At 41.8% G+C, this 14759-nt stretch overlaps 1 long non-coding RNA gene across 4 annotated transcripts in view; it reads left to right on the forward strand.

Annotated features, from left to right (window-relative positions):
* Positions 1-2649: 2649 nt before the first annotated feature.
* LOC137439040 (uncharacterized) overlaps positions 2650-14759 on the forward strand; it is a 63616-nt gene continuing 51506 nt past the window's right edge. Inside the window, exon 1 of one of the 4 annotated variants that reach the window (XR_013621246.1) lies at positions 2650-2758. This is a non-coding gene — a long non-coding RNA (uncharacterized LOC137439040). Of the gene's footprint in view, positions 2923-14759 lie in introns of all 4 variants that reach the window. The other 3 variants (XR_013621245.1, XR_013621244.1, XR_010986845.2) reach the window with 3 other exon arrangements.

Here is a 14759-nt window from a genome sequence, read left to right on the forward strand (position 1 = left end):
ATTCTTCACCATTGAGTGTGATATGGCCAACCAGGGTGGAGGTATGCTCTCTACTGAGTACCATTCTAGTATATTTCTGTCGTTGGGTATCTCAAGTCGGTTGTCTATGTTGACTGTCCCAGAAACAGAGAACAACTTAGGGAGAAAATCATACAGATATGCGTTTGCAAAGATCAGTATCGAGATGCGAGGAAATGTCGAACCATAATGTGTATGTAGAATGGGAAAGTGTCTGCAAGTGGTGGTGGTTTTGTATGCAGCCTGTGGTTGGCTGCATAATTTCTGGAAGCATGGCTGTGCCGCTGATACAATGTCCAATATAACAAGTCATCTGGTACTTGTTTTGCCGAACTTGGAAGAGTGATAACAGGGGCTCGAACTCAGGACCATAACATCTCAAGACAGCAACCTTAACCGTTAAGCCAATACCAGGCTTGTCTGCAAGTTAATGACAACAATTGGAACATTTACTGTCATTTACTCTCTCAGTTGTAATCTCACATGGTAATCAATTAATAAATAAATTATCTTTATGATGAAAAAGCTTCTTTTTTTTTGTCCTTAGATACATTTTCTACTTTATACATCATTAACCATGTGGCTCCTGACTTTTGGGTCACTCTATATATGCATGTACAATGTACAATGTACATGTGTCATTCGGTTTGGGCAGTTGGGATCATCCATTGTTCAGTGTGTGTGTGTGTGTGTTTGCTTGTGTGTGTGTGTGTCTGCTTGTGTGTGTATGTGTGTGTGTCTGCTTGTATGTGTATGTGTGTCTGCTTGTGTGTGTGTGTCTGCTTGTGTGTGTGTGTGTGTGTGTCTGCTTGTGTGTGTATGTGTGTCTGCTTGTGTGTGTGTCTGCTTGTGTGTGTGTGTGTGTCTGCTTGCATGTGTGTCTGTGTGTGTGTGTATGTCTGTGTGTGTCTGCCTGTGTGTGTGTGTGTGTGTGTGTGTGTGTGTCTGTCTGCTTGCATGTGTGTCTGCTTGCATGTGTGTATGTCTGTGTGTGTGTGTGTGTGTGTATGTATGTCTGTATGTGTCTGCTTGTGTGTGTGTGTGTGTCTGCTTGCATGTGTGTCTGCTTGCATGTGTGTGTGTGTGTGTGTGTGTGTGTGTGTGTGTCTCTGGTCATGTTCGTGTAAAAAAGTAAAGGTAATGGTGTATTAACATATTTGTATGCACCAAATAAACCTGAAATGTTCTGATCATCGTAGATTAAAATTTTAATGTGGATGATGAGTGATGGTTGTGTTCGACCGATGTCCAAACTTGGCAGCACTTGCATATAACAACTTCAACACTCGTAAAACATTCAGAAAATATGATTCTAATGAAACCTTTTTGGCGTTATATTGTTGGGAATACACTCGGGTAAAACAAAAGTTTAATATAATGGACCAAAGATTTGTAGCCTCTTTGGTTTCGGTCTTAGATCAATGAAAACGACATCTTTGGCCTCCGCCATGTCTCATTCTTTGCCGCATGAACCTTTACTCCATCGGGGTGGCTGCGCTGATCTCAGGGCATTCTGTACAAAATGGCGACATGTCTGACCTCCATCGTCACCTCCCACCACATTCCCCATTTCCCTCCTTTACACTTCCACCACATTTCCAGAACAACGACCGACAACATTTCTCTTGATGCCATAGACATGGCCTGCACATTCTTGTAAAACCTGATTTGTACAACATTACAAGGATCCAGATCACACCATCTCGTCCTGCATTCACTTGACGATTCGTTTGAAGATCTCATGGAACTCTTCAAACAAGGCAGGCCACTGTGGAAGGATTGCACAAAAATTCACAGGTCACAGCAAAGTCACCTCCCGACCTCAAGTCTTCCTTGTATTAATCTTGCGCCTTTGTTCGGTTTCCACGTGTGTACGTCCTGGTAATTGATTGTAGTTGTGTTCAGAAGTTGTCAACTTCAAAATCGGGCAAAGGGAAGAGATTTTAGGATAAGAAGTTTTTTAAACAAGTAATGACTAATCCCCGTTTCAGATGTTGGTATTTACTTTGGCTTTTTGCCACACTTTTGGTCGATAATTGTTCCTTTCCTGAAGACCGTTTGCTCCTGTATGTGTGTGCTTCAATTCCAGCAAGAAGGAAGAACGGTCTTCGAAAAACTCTTCGCTTATTGGGGAAAATCTCATTTTTCACTCGCCCGCACGGTGAGGGCATGGCACCCGCGAAGCGACCGAGGAACGCTCCGGGTCGGCATCCTGGCGGAGGACCACCGCACACTGCACGACGGCATTTTGTTCACTCGCTCGATCGATGAAAGTCATCTAAATAATTCCGTTTCGAAAGGACATTATGTTTCCATGGCTAGGTGGTCTTCAGATCGAGTGTCCCGACGTATCGCTTCTCAGACCCCCACGGCGGCTATTGTGACGTCCATGTTCTGCACGAAAAGAATCAAACAAAAGTGGTGGAGCCTGTGAGAATCCAGAGAGAGGACCAAGAGGTCAAAAGGGCAACGCCGTAATGTGGGAAAAGGGAGGGAGAGGGCTGTAGGGGCTGCTGCAGGTAGGCAGAACGAGGGCAGGGATATAGGGGTTGAGAAAGAAGCCTGGCCGCAGGGCTTGGCTGGGCGGGAACATTCCTGGCTTTGGGTGGGGGTTTGTGGGTTCTTTGGGGACGAGGGACGGTTTGACGAGCGAAGTAACCAGCGGTCCTACGTTACCCGGGGCTGGCGCTCTGACTTTGCTGACAGTCAGCAAACTTTATGGAGCCCCTGACTGTTTATGGTGAGTCGTTGCTTTTGGAAGTCTGGAAAACCGCTCTTCAAATTCCCCTTCCGAAGGTTTGGACTTTTGAGAGGATCGACGGAGCTCGTGGTGTCGCGCTCTGCCCTGCGATCGTCCCCTCGTGCCCGGAGGGAATGAATCGGACCGCTTGGTCGATGTGGTGTGTAAGTGTCCATTTTCTGTAGGTGTTGGCTTGATGCGAGTAGCGTGGGCCAGGAACATGAAAGGGCCCAGGTCATGCTCGAGAGAGTGTAAAACGTCCCAGGAAGTTATAAATGTAACTTTATACTTGTGAAGTACTAACTTTAAGAAGTAAAACTTCGAGATATTGATTCTGTGGATGAACTCGGTGCATGATTATCGCATATGTCTATCAGGTGAAGTCGTATCGCTCCAAGCAAACTAACCCAAAGTATCGAAGGCCGAGATGAAAAGTTTAAAAAAGCGTCTATTTCGTCTTTTATACCAGTTACGGGACACATTCCTGGGTTCCTTCGGTTTCCATATTTATGGTAGGCCCCACGACTGATAATGGCTTTATATTGCCATCATTTTCTCTGAATCTGTAATTTTATTTTCGAAAAAGCTTGCATCTAAAGCATTTACCTATATGGTGTACAAGCAAGTCGGTACGGCACAGTAAAAAAAAAAAAAAAATTAAGTTTGTGTGTGTATATATATATTATATATATATATGTGTGTGTGTGTGTGTGTGTGTGTGTATGTATGTGTATATATATATACAGTATATATGTGTGTGTGTGTGTCTATACATATATATATATATATATATATATATATATATATATATATATATATATGTGTGTGTGTGTATGTATAATTGTATATATATATATATATATATATATATATATATATATATATATATATATATATATAGCAGCGTAGCTTCCATCCCTGCATAAATTAGTTATTCGATTGACATAGCGAGTACAGTTGCCGAAAGTTTAGGTAATTGTGAGAAACTTTGCATTTGGTGTGTTTATCATCTTATTCATGGAATTTTATGGAATCATCGATAAGGAACATTTATCAGACAAAATGGCATCATGTAATGCGGTTTTTATTTTATACCTGCACTCCATCTTTTTCCAGCCTCGTATTCTCAGGGCGACGCCTATTCTTAGTCTGATATAATGCCAGTTGGTCGGTGTAATTTAACTTACCAATGGTCCGATTGAAACGTTTGCACGGCCATAAGAGTGACCGGCAGATTCAGACAAAGGTCATGCGTTCTGCCCCTGTAACCCCTTTCCACCCATCAACCACCCCATCTCCCATGAGCCTCGCCCCGCCCCCCTTTCTCCACCATAAACCTATCATGCTCCTTTTACTCCCCCCATGGCAGTCACTTACAATGCTTCACTGCCCATGAGGGTGAGCCCATTATATGTCTGGTGATTTTGCAGCACCTGGACTGAAAAATTACTGTAGTGTGTGTGTGTGTGTGTGTGTGTGTGTGTGTGTGTGTGTGTGTGTGTGTGTGTGTGTGTGTGTGTGTGTGTGTGTGTGTGTGTGTGTGTGTGTGTGTCATTGGGGGTTGGGAGGGGGTTATGGAGTATCATTGCCTCCCCTTCTGCAATGCACTGCTTTTTCTGTGTTGTCTCCCCCTGCCTTTTGATGGATACTATGTGTATATACTATATATATCCTGTTAGTTATGACCTTGGTATCTGGAGGTTAGTTCCACTAGGACCAGCCATAGTAGGTCTCACCCCCATTGTGGTGAGTTTATCAATGCCGGGTCATCTTCATTACAAAATGCGGATATGATTAGCTGCCCTTCTTCTCCATTTAGCTCCTTCATCACCACATGCTCATAAAGATGGCTATTTCCTCAAGCTAATTACCATAGTTTTGAAATTTTCTCAGGCTTACGGGCCTGCTCTGTGATCTGCCCTCATAACATTGACACCTCATATGATTATTTAAAAAACCCCTGTCTTTCCATGAGGCCCCAGTTTATCCCATATTAAGTGTGGATGTTCTGACTTGCCGAGATATTCTTACATGTAGATATATTATCAATTGCAGATATACGTTGTCTTTGGTACATGGAGACATGTAGTTCGGAGGTTGTCATCAAGTTGTTTGCCTCCTCATCTTTGAAGGCAAAGCCAATCGAGCGTAACCCGAAGTCACCTTTCAAGACTTGCAACAATCGTGCGCTTATCTTTGGGGAAGCCATAGTGGAATATCCACCTCATCTGAAGCTCAACCATCCAATATGTCTCCTTCCATAAAAGACCTGGGATTGTCTAGAAAAAAAAAAAAAATCTGTTGCTGGCGTGTGCTTGTTTTCCATCCACATTAACAGTACCACGCTGCGTGGTCTCTGCTTATAAGGAAGAGTATCTTAACTGTGTGTTGTGTATAAAATGCAAGTCATTATCCCATCCTTAGATGCCCTGAGTTGGCCCTTTCCTCCCCAACTTCCTTTATCTCCTGGACTTTATGAGTTAGAAGTTGAAAAATGCAAGAAGAAACTCAAGAAGTTAGTTTTAAAATCGACCATACTGGCATCAACTTTCTCTGCCGCTGCTTCCAAATTTATGCAAAGAAATGGAATATTCAATTTCTGCTGATATCAAGTCTTTTCTTTTCTTTAATAGTCTCATCAACAATCAGCAATTCCGATTCCATCCCGGTTACTGAACTGTGTATATGCTGCTCCTCCCGTTTCAACTACCGATGGGAGGCCTTAAACCATAAACGGAGGTCTGAGGAGTTTTCTGAACATATCCCAAGGTGTTGGTGTTAAAGCTCCTTCATAACCGTTCTGAACCCTGGTGTTGGCTTAGCGGTTAGGGTGCCGGCTTGGGATACCTAGGATCCTGGGTTCGAATCCCGGTCGATCGCTGAATTAACGCCAGGGGGTTGACTCAGCCTGTCGTCCTTCCGAGGTCGGCAAATTGAGTACCAGCTTGTTGGGATGAATGATCACGGTGTGTACCCCGATTTAGAATAGGTGCACCGTATCCCTGCGCATCGTAAGAGGCGATCAAGGGTTGGCGTCAGGAAGGGAATCCGGCCATAAAAACATGGCCTCAAACAGGGAACCATGATTGTCATGGGGCCCGCAAGGCTAACCCCCCGCTCTAGCGGGGAAAATGGCCTTAAAACGATCATTCATTCATTCATTCATCCCAAGGCTTGATTTTGTTTGGCAAGATGCCCTTCTTTTTAAGTTCTTTACTTGTGACATTAAATTCAAGGCCCTCTTCTGGTCAGGCCTGCGGACTTTCTCTGCACCCACAAATGATGACCACTTGATAGAATCCTCATCTGCTCTGTCATTGGAACATAGTCCTTAATCCAGGAGATTCTCATATCTTCACTACGGAACCTGATCTCTCAACGAGTCCACAGGAAGGATCCTCAAACCAATCCTCCCAAACATTTCTGTGCTGAACCTTTGGAAGAAATATGGTCTCTCAGACCCTTGAGAACTTACCATCATCAGCCATGACCTCTCTTAAATAGACCCCATTATAAAAATGGCCTCCATTATAAAAAAAAGTCAGTTGCAGACTTGTAATTATTTGTCAAACTTGTCTTTTTGGCACCTCAGAAGTCATTCGAACCTACTTTGCTTTAGTATATGTAGAATAGAGTATTGCTTTCCCATATGGAGTGTTTTACTCCTGGAAGCTGCAGAATCAAAAGCACTAAAATGATCAGCTGAACAACAAGGCGGATGGACTGCTGTTTAACCATAAACAGCCAGATCTCGCCTCTAACATTTTTATTAGCCTTTTACCCTTTATAAGCCCTTCCAGATTCTTCTACAATCCCTTCCTTGTCATTCCTCCACAGTCCAGGCTCTCTGCTCACCTGCATTCCTTCGTCACTCTTTTTCCCCCCGCAAGTCCTAATACCTCCCTAAGTCTCCCCCAATCATCGAATCATGCTCTTCTCTCCTGTGTGCTTCAAGGTTAGAGTTTATCACCATGACGTGTTGTCTCCCATACCTATGCATGCACGATCTCTTTTGCTGTCGTTAACCGTCCTCCCTATTCCTTCCCTTTCATTTTCCAGGCTGTTCAATATGTTCCCCACTTCACTATCAAGTTGGTTGTAACCCTTTCATGCTGTGAATTTGATCTTCCATAAACATTGACTTGGCAAAAAACAAAACAATGTAGTACTTATAACTGTTGCATGACCTCATTTCAAATAATACGTTACGAGTTAAGCTTGCTGCTGTACTTGATAGCAGTTAAACTGACAGGGCTATTCTTCACAACCAGGAGGCCATTGTGTGTTGGTGCACATTTCTCAACCGACTCGACAATCTCAAACTCGACAAACACGAATCGATATTACCTGTAGAGACTTGGTATAGTTTTACAAGAGGATTAAACGACATTAAATCACTTTTTATCACTATTATATATATGTATATATATATATTTATATATATGTATATATGTATATGTATACAAAAAGTGAAAAACGTAATTTTTCACGTGACTGTAAGTAAGTACACCCCATGTAAAGTTTAGACTCTTTCAACATATTTCAACATACAGCTATTTGATCTTCATTTCAACAATATTGATAGATAAAGGTGATATAATATAACAAATATCATGAAACATTTGCATTTTGTAGTCAATTGTATAATTTAAATAAACATAAATGCAAATTTCGCATGTGGAAAAAGTAAGTACACCCCTACATTTATCACTACTTCAAATACCTAAAATTAGAATCAGGTGCACCAGCTCAGGTGCAAATGATTCGAACATCGTTGGAGAGGATCTTGGAGGAACCTGTTTTATTTAAACCTCAGACATTTAGTTTGGTTTGCTCTTTGTTGTTGAAGTGTGCAGCGTCACCATGCCGAGATCAAAAGAGCTCTCTGAGGCCTTCAGAAAGAAGGTTATAGATGCCTACAAGTCGGGGAAGGGATTTAAAAAGATCTCCAAACAATTTGAAATCAATCATTCGACTGTCCGGGAGATCATCTACAAGTGGAGAAGATTCCAAACAACTGCCATCTTGTTCAGGCCAGGCCGCCCCAGCAAGTTCAGCCTGAGAGCAGACTGCAAGATGCTGAAAGAAGTCTCGAAGAACCCCAGAATGTCATCACAGGACCTACAGGTAGCTCTTGCAACTGTTGATGTCGAAGTGCACGAGTCTACCATTAGAAAGAGGCTGCACAAATTTGATCGACATGGGAGGTGTGCCAGGAGGAAACCTTTGCTGTCCAGAAAGAACATCAGGGCAAGACTAAAGTTTGCCAATGAACACCTAGGCAAAGACCAGCACTTCTGGAACAATGTGCTTTGGACAGATGAGTCAAAGGTAGAGCTATTTGGCCACAGTACCAGAAGACATGTTTGGCGAAAACCAAAGACAGCATTTGACCACAAGAACCTGATACCAACTGTAAAGCATGGTGGTGGAAATATGGTTTGGGGCAGCTTTGCTGCATCAGGGCCTGGGCAGCACACCATCACAGAATCCACTATGAATTCTTCATTGTACCAGACGGTGCATGAGGATAATGTGAGGCCATCTTTCGGAAAGTTGAAGCTCAACCGAAGGTGGACCTTGCAACATGACAATGACCATAAACATACCAGTAAATCCACCAAGGAATAGCTGAAAAGAAAGAAATGGAGGGTTCTGGAATGGCCAAGTCAAAGCCCAGATCTAAATCCCATCGAGATGTTTTGGGGGGATTTGAAACGAGCTGTGCATGCAAGAAACCCCTCAAACATCGCACAGCTGAAAGAATTCTGCATGGAGGAGTGCGCAAAAATTTGTCCCAGTCGATGTCAGAGACTGGTAGACAGTTATAAGAAACGCCTTCTTGAGGTTGTTTCTGCCAAAGGGGGCAATACCACCTATTAGAGCCAAGGGTGTACTTACTTTTTCCACATGCGAAATTTGCATTTATGTATATTTAAATTATACAATGGACTACAAAATGTAAATGTTTCATGATATTTGTTATATTATATCACCTTTATCTATCAATATTGTTGAAATGAAGATCAAATAGCTGTATGTTGAAATATGTTGAAAAAGTCAAAACTTTACATGGGGTGTACTTACTTTTTCACGTGACTGTATGTACAGTGCATTCAGAAAGTATTCAAACCCCTTCACTTTTTTCACATTTTGTTATGATGCGGCCTTATGCTGAAATCGTTTAAATTCATTTTTCCCCTCATCAATCTACACTCAATACCCCATAATGACAAAGAGAAAACAGGCTTTTAGAAAGTTCTGCAAATTTATTAAAAATAAAAAACTGAAATATCACATTGACATAACTATTCATACCCTTTGCTATGATGCTTGAAATTTAGCTCAGGTGCCTCCCATTTCTCTTGATCATCTTTGAGATGTTTCTACACCTTGATTGGAGTCCACCTGTGGTAAATTCAATTGATTGGACATGATTTGGAAAGGCACACACCTGTCTATATAAGGTCTCACAGCTGACGATGCATATCAGAGCAAGAACCAAGCCATGAGGTTGAAGGAACTGCCTTACAGAGCTCAGAGACAGGATTGTGTCGAGGCACAGATCTGGGGAAGCCTACAAAAAAATTTCTGCTGCATTGAAGGTTCCCAAGAGCACAGTGGCCTCCATAACTCTTAAATGGAAGAAGTTTGGAACAACCAGGGCTCTCCCTAGAGCTGGCCGCCCGGCCAAACTGAGCAATCGGGCGAGAAGGACCTTGGTAAGAGAGGTGACTAAAAACCCGATGGTCATTCTGGCTGAGCTCCAGAGATTCTGTGTGGAGATGGGAGAAACTTCCAGAAGGACAACCATCACTGCAACACTCCACCGATCTGGGCTTTATGGCAGAGTGGCCAGACGGAAGCCAAACAGTTCAATCCTGGTTTTATCAGACCACAGAATCTTGTTTCTCACAGTCTGAAAGTCCTTTAGGTGCTTTTTTGCAAACTCCAAGCGAGCTTTCATGTGTCTTTCACTGAGGAGAGGCTTCCGTTGTCCTTCTGGAAGTTTCTCCCATCTCCACACAGGATCTCTGGAGCTCAGCCAGAGTGACCATCGGGTTCTTGGTCACCTCTCTTACCAAGGCCCTCCTCCCCCGATTGCTCAGTTTGGCCGGGCGGCCAGCTCGAGGAAGAGTCCTGGTTGTTCCAAACTTCTTCCATTTAAGAATTATGGAGGCCTCTGTGCTCTTGGGAACTTTCAATGCAGCAGAATTTTTTTTTGTAGGCTTCCCCAGATCTGTGCCTCGACACAATCCTGTCTCTGTCTGCAGGCAGTTCCTTCGACCTCATGGCTTGGTTTTTGCTCTGATATGCATTGTCAGCTATGAGACCTTATATAGACAGGTGTGTGCATTTCCAAATTATGTCCAATCAATTGAATTTACCACAGGTGGACTCCAATCAAGGTGTAGAAACATCTCAAAGATGATCAAGAGAAATGGGAGGCACCCGAGCTAAATTTCAAGTGTCAGAGCAAAGGGTCTGAATACTTATGTCAATGTGATATTTCAGTTTTTTCTTTTTAATAAATTTGCAAAACTTTCTAAAATCCTGTTTTCTCTTTGTCATTATGGGGTATTGAGTGTAGATTGATGAGGGAAAAAATGGAGTTTGAACGATTTCAGCATAAGGCTGCAACATAAGAAAATGTGAAAAAGTGAAGGGGTCTGAATACTTTCTGAATGCACTGCATGTATTCAGAAATGAGGATTTTTGTACAAAAGCCTTTTTATAACATGCTCTGTTCCGTGAAAGGTAGATACAAGGACCAAAGCCATGCAGTAGTTTTGTGTTTGAAAATGCTATTCCCATTGGTTCTCTGTAATTAATGTTATTGATATTTGGGGAATTCAAAAAAAGAAGTGTGAATATGTTACAACAGTCCAAGACTTACCAGAATCGTATACCATGGCTCATATTATGAATTAAAAAAAAGTTATGAACATATATCTTACTAATTACATTAGGAAACTAGAACAACACTCGGTAGAATGCAAAGTCTCGCCTCCGTGCTCATTCTGAACAAAAATGAGCATTGTTAACTGACGACGACCATGCTACTATTATGGCCCACTGTTATTATGGCCTGTATGCCGGTATCATCCGTGTACCCTATTATGTCACATACATTGCCATTATCCGTAGCTTTATTGATGATTGATTGCTTATTCTGATATATTTAATGATAATTTTTGTGCACATTAAGGCTAAATTTCGTCAATGAAGGTGAATATTAAATTTTTTCAAACCATATTTCCCATGGCTGGTTGATCATATGTATTAAGTTTCGCATCGAACTGTTAAGCAGTTCTGGAGAATGAGCTTTTAAAATTCTTTCTATTTTTCAATCCAATATGGCCACCACGTGACTGATGACATCATAAATTTAATTCTTCATTCACGTCAGGTTGTCGATCAGATATATGATCCACCACGCGGTAACCCGGGTTGCCCCGTGATTTTTAATGAAATGAAAATTGATAATATTATGCAGCCTTTACCTTTAAGCTTTAGATCTAAAACATAATTCACTTCTAGTTGTTGATTGGTAAACCAATTCCATGACCTAAGATGCAAATTCTTTAAATTTCAGGTCAATCGGGTGAAAATTAATCATTTTATGCAACCTTGACCTTTGACCTTTTGATCTGAAAAAACAAACAATTGGCTTGTAGCTTTTGATTGGTGAACAAATTCAGTGACCCAATATGAAAATTCTTTAAATTTCATGTTAATCGGGTGAAAATTGACAATTTTATGTGACACTGACCTTTGACCTTTTGACAAAATTATTAATCTGTCTTCTCCATATTCTCATAATACAGCTTTGTTGAAAATTTGATGACAAAACTCAATGGTAAATTTACATTTCAGGTCAATGGGATGAAAATTGATGATTTTAGTGACGCTGACCACCTTTTCACCTTTTGACAAAATTATTAACTTTCCTGCTCCATATTATCATAATAACGTTATGTGAAAATTTGATGACAACAGCTTAAATGGTAAAAAACGTTACACACACACACACACACACACACACACACACACACACACACACACACACACACACGCACGCACGCACGCACACGATTGCAAAACCCTAAATATATAGATGGACACACACATGGGCACAGGCGTGTGTTGCAATAGCCTCACAACCCCTTTACGGAAAGACCAATTTTACAATATCGGTGCATCTTGGACTATCATGACGTCCATCTTAATATCAACGGGCTGAATCCAGTTCTTACCCCGTGCATGCAAAGCGAAAAGTGGGGTTAAGCAATTAATTCACTTTGCCTGTCTGTCTGTCTTTCTTTCCACAAATGTCAGTTTATGATCAAGGAACAACTTAACTTCAATTGAATGTTATATTTTGAACACGAATCGGAAAACGAACCTGTAGTTTAGTAATACTTTGGCTTTGAATCTCATACTGATTGCATAGAGAGGATTAAGGTAAAAAAAATTGTTTTTGACTCTCTGCCTGCCTGGCAATCGAGCAAAATTGAAAATCATTCCAAACAGGAAACTTACTATTTTTTGGGACGTCATAAAGGACACAAACTACAGGCACAAATAACTAATGTAACGTGTTAGATAATGTGGTGTGTCAGACTGCATCAACCGTGCTAAACTTGCAGGATTTTTTTTTTACAACCCTTAAAATCCCCACAGTATTTCAATTGAATTATATAATTACTTCAACACTGAAGAACACGAATCACTTTTTGGCATTTCAAAACCCTTTCATTTCGCAGTACTTGGACAAAATATCGTGGCATTTACATCATCTCGACCAATCAAATTTGCTACTCACAGACCCGGCCCATGTCATTCTTGTCTCAAAACCGTGTGGGGTACGATGTTCTATGACCTCTCCAGTTCGACTTGTTCTCAAACTCCTTTTATCATATTTCTTTAAACTAATAGAATGCATCTTTATTTGCTAATCTGCCATTCAATTCTCCTTGCTGCCTTTGCACTCCCCTGGCGTAAATGAAACATTGTTCCCTGAAACACAGCACTCGCACATTTTGTCCTGATGGCGTCTACTCTGTTGCCTTTCCTTTGTATACCACGGTTCATTTGAAAACTCGAATGCACTCACTGGAGGTGCTGACTCGTGCCGTTGTGACGTGCTATCTGTTTGCTTATCAAGTTATCTAAGTTGAAAAGTTGGAGCCATAGGGTGTGACTTATTCCACCCTGGGTGCAAATCAGTGCGGAGTTTGAAAGTCCTATGTAGAATCAATGTGAACTGCAGGTAGAGAAACAAGGGCGATTTTTAAAATTGGTCTCGAAGCAAATTGTGGGCTGAGCATGACTGCATATTGTTAGAGATATAAACACAACTTGGAGGCTATCTGTGTACACAAAGGGAGTGGAGAGGAGTTGAGAAAAGGAAGCGGACGAGAGAAGGGTATCAGGCGAGAGAGAGACAGAGACAGACAAAGAAAAAAAAAGAGATTAGAGAGAGAGAGAAAGAGAGAGAAGAGAATGAGATGAGAAATGTTGAAAGGTGAGGAAGGTCAAAAGGTCTGCCATTTGGTTCACATAACAGGGAAATGCATAAAGGTCAAAATTGTATTTTTGGGGAGCAAATGACATGAAACAGTATGTGGGCCGAGCAACTTAACTCTGAACTCCCATTGTTTTGTCCTTTATTTTATAACTTGGTGTAGTATCTATTGTCTATCGTTAGATTTAAAGTTTGTGGATCCATTACATATTACATGCACAACAGGGAAAGAGCAGGTGGGTTGTACTGTGCATTGATTGAAACAAAATTGAGAAAGAATAGAGAGTGAGGACAAGAAAATAAATTGGAATTTGAGGATGGGGAAATGAGGGATGAAGAAAAGGAAGGGAGGTTGGGAAAAGAATGAATAAAGAGGAGGGGAGGTGAAAGGGGATATAGGAGGCCTATGTTAGAAGAAGGAATGAGAGGGTTAAAATCACACCATTTTACAGGACTAGGGAGCCCGCCGGTCCATTGGACCAAATTTTCAATGGTCTTCACCACCTTCTAGCATACCTGCCTGCCAGATGCGGGGGTATTTTGGGGCCTCGGGGACTTTTGGGTTCTTGGGAACTTTTGGGTCTTTTGGGTCCTCGGGGACTTCTGGGTCTTTTGGGCCCTTGGGAACTTTTGGGTCTTTGGGGTTTAATGGGTCTTTGGGGTTTTTTGGGGGGGTCTTAATTGTCTTAAAGGGTCTTCACATGTCGAAGGGATATCAGCAGTCTAAATAGTTAAAAGGTACATTTCAATAGTATGTAGTTAATTATAGACGTGCATATTTAAAAGACACAAAAAGTATGACAAACACACACACACACACACACACACACACACACACACACACACACACACACACACACACACACACATCAATTTATAGATACATAATGTCCTCGCTACTTCATTTGATCGCAGATCTTCTGACGTGTGTTACATGCTCCTCCCCAGACCCCAGTCACGGTGTACCTCCGAGCCCCGAGAGGAGTCACGGCAGAAAGATGTGTTATTCTGTATGTCAAAGATCAATGGTGAAACCACACCAATTGTTAGCAACAAACAAGTATTGTATTAAGATCACACAAGAATAACAGTACAACAACAATAGTAATCAATTGTACAACCAATATATATTTCCTATGATGGTACCATCAGGTTCGTACAATATAACTCACTGTGCTCCAAGTGAGCGAAAAGAAGAACATTCCCAATGTCTCTATTCCGGCATCAAGCCAAAGTCGATCCGCTCCAGTAATCGTCAGAATGATGTCTAATCGAGACCAAAATCCCGTTCGGATGACAGTCACAGTCCCGCTGCCAAAGCTGCACAAATGTGCCCTCAAGGCGACTGGGAAATCACACCCTCGGGTATGGACGTTCCACGGCTCCCGATCGGCGAACCGCAGATTTCCCACTCAAAAGCCAAGTTGCACACACACACCAGATTAACGTCGGAATGCGGTGAAAATGGTTTAA

The sequence above is a fragment of the Myxine glutinosa genome, chromosome 13, assembly GCF_964187855.1.
Source record: "Myxine glutinosa chromosome 13, kmMyxGlut1.1, whole genome shotgun sequence".
Taxonomy (NCBI): Eukaryota; Metazoa; Chordata; class Myxini; order Myxiniformes; family Myxinidae; genus Myxine; species Myxine glutinosa.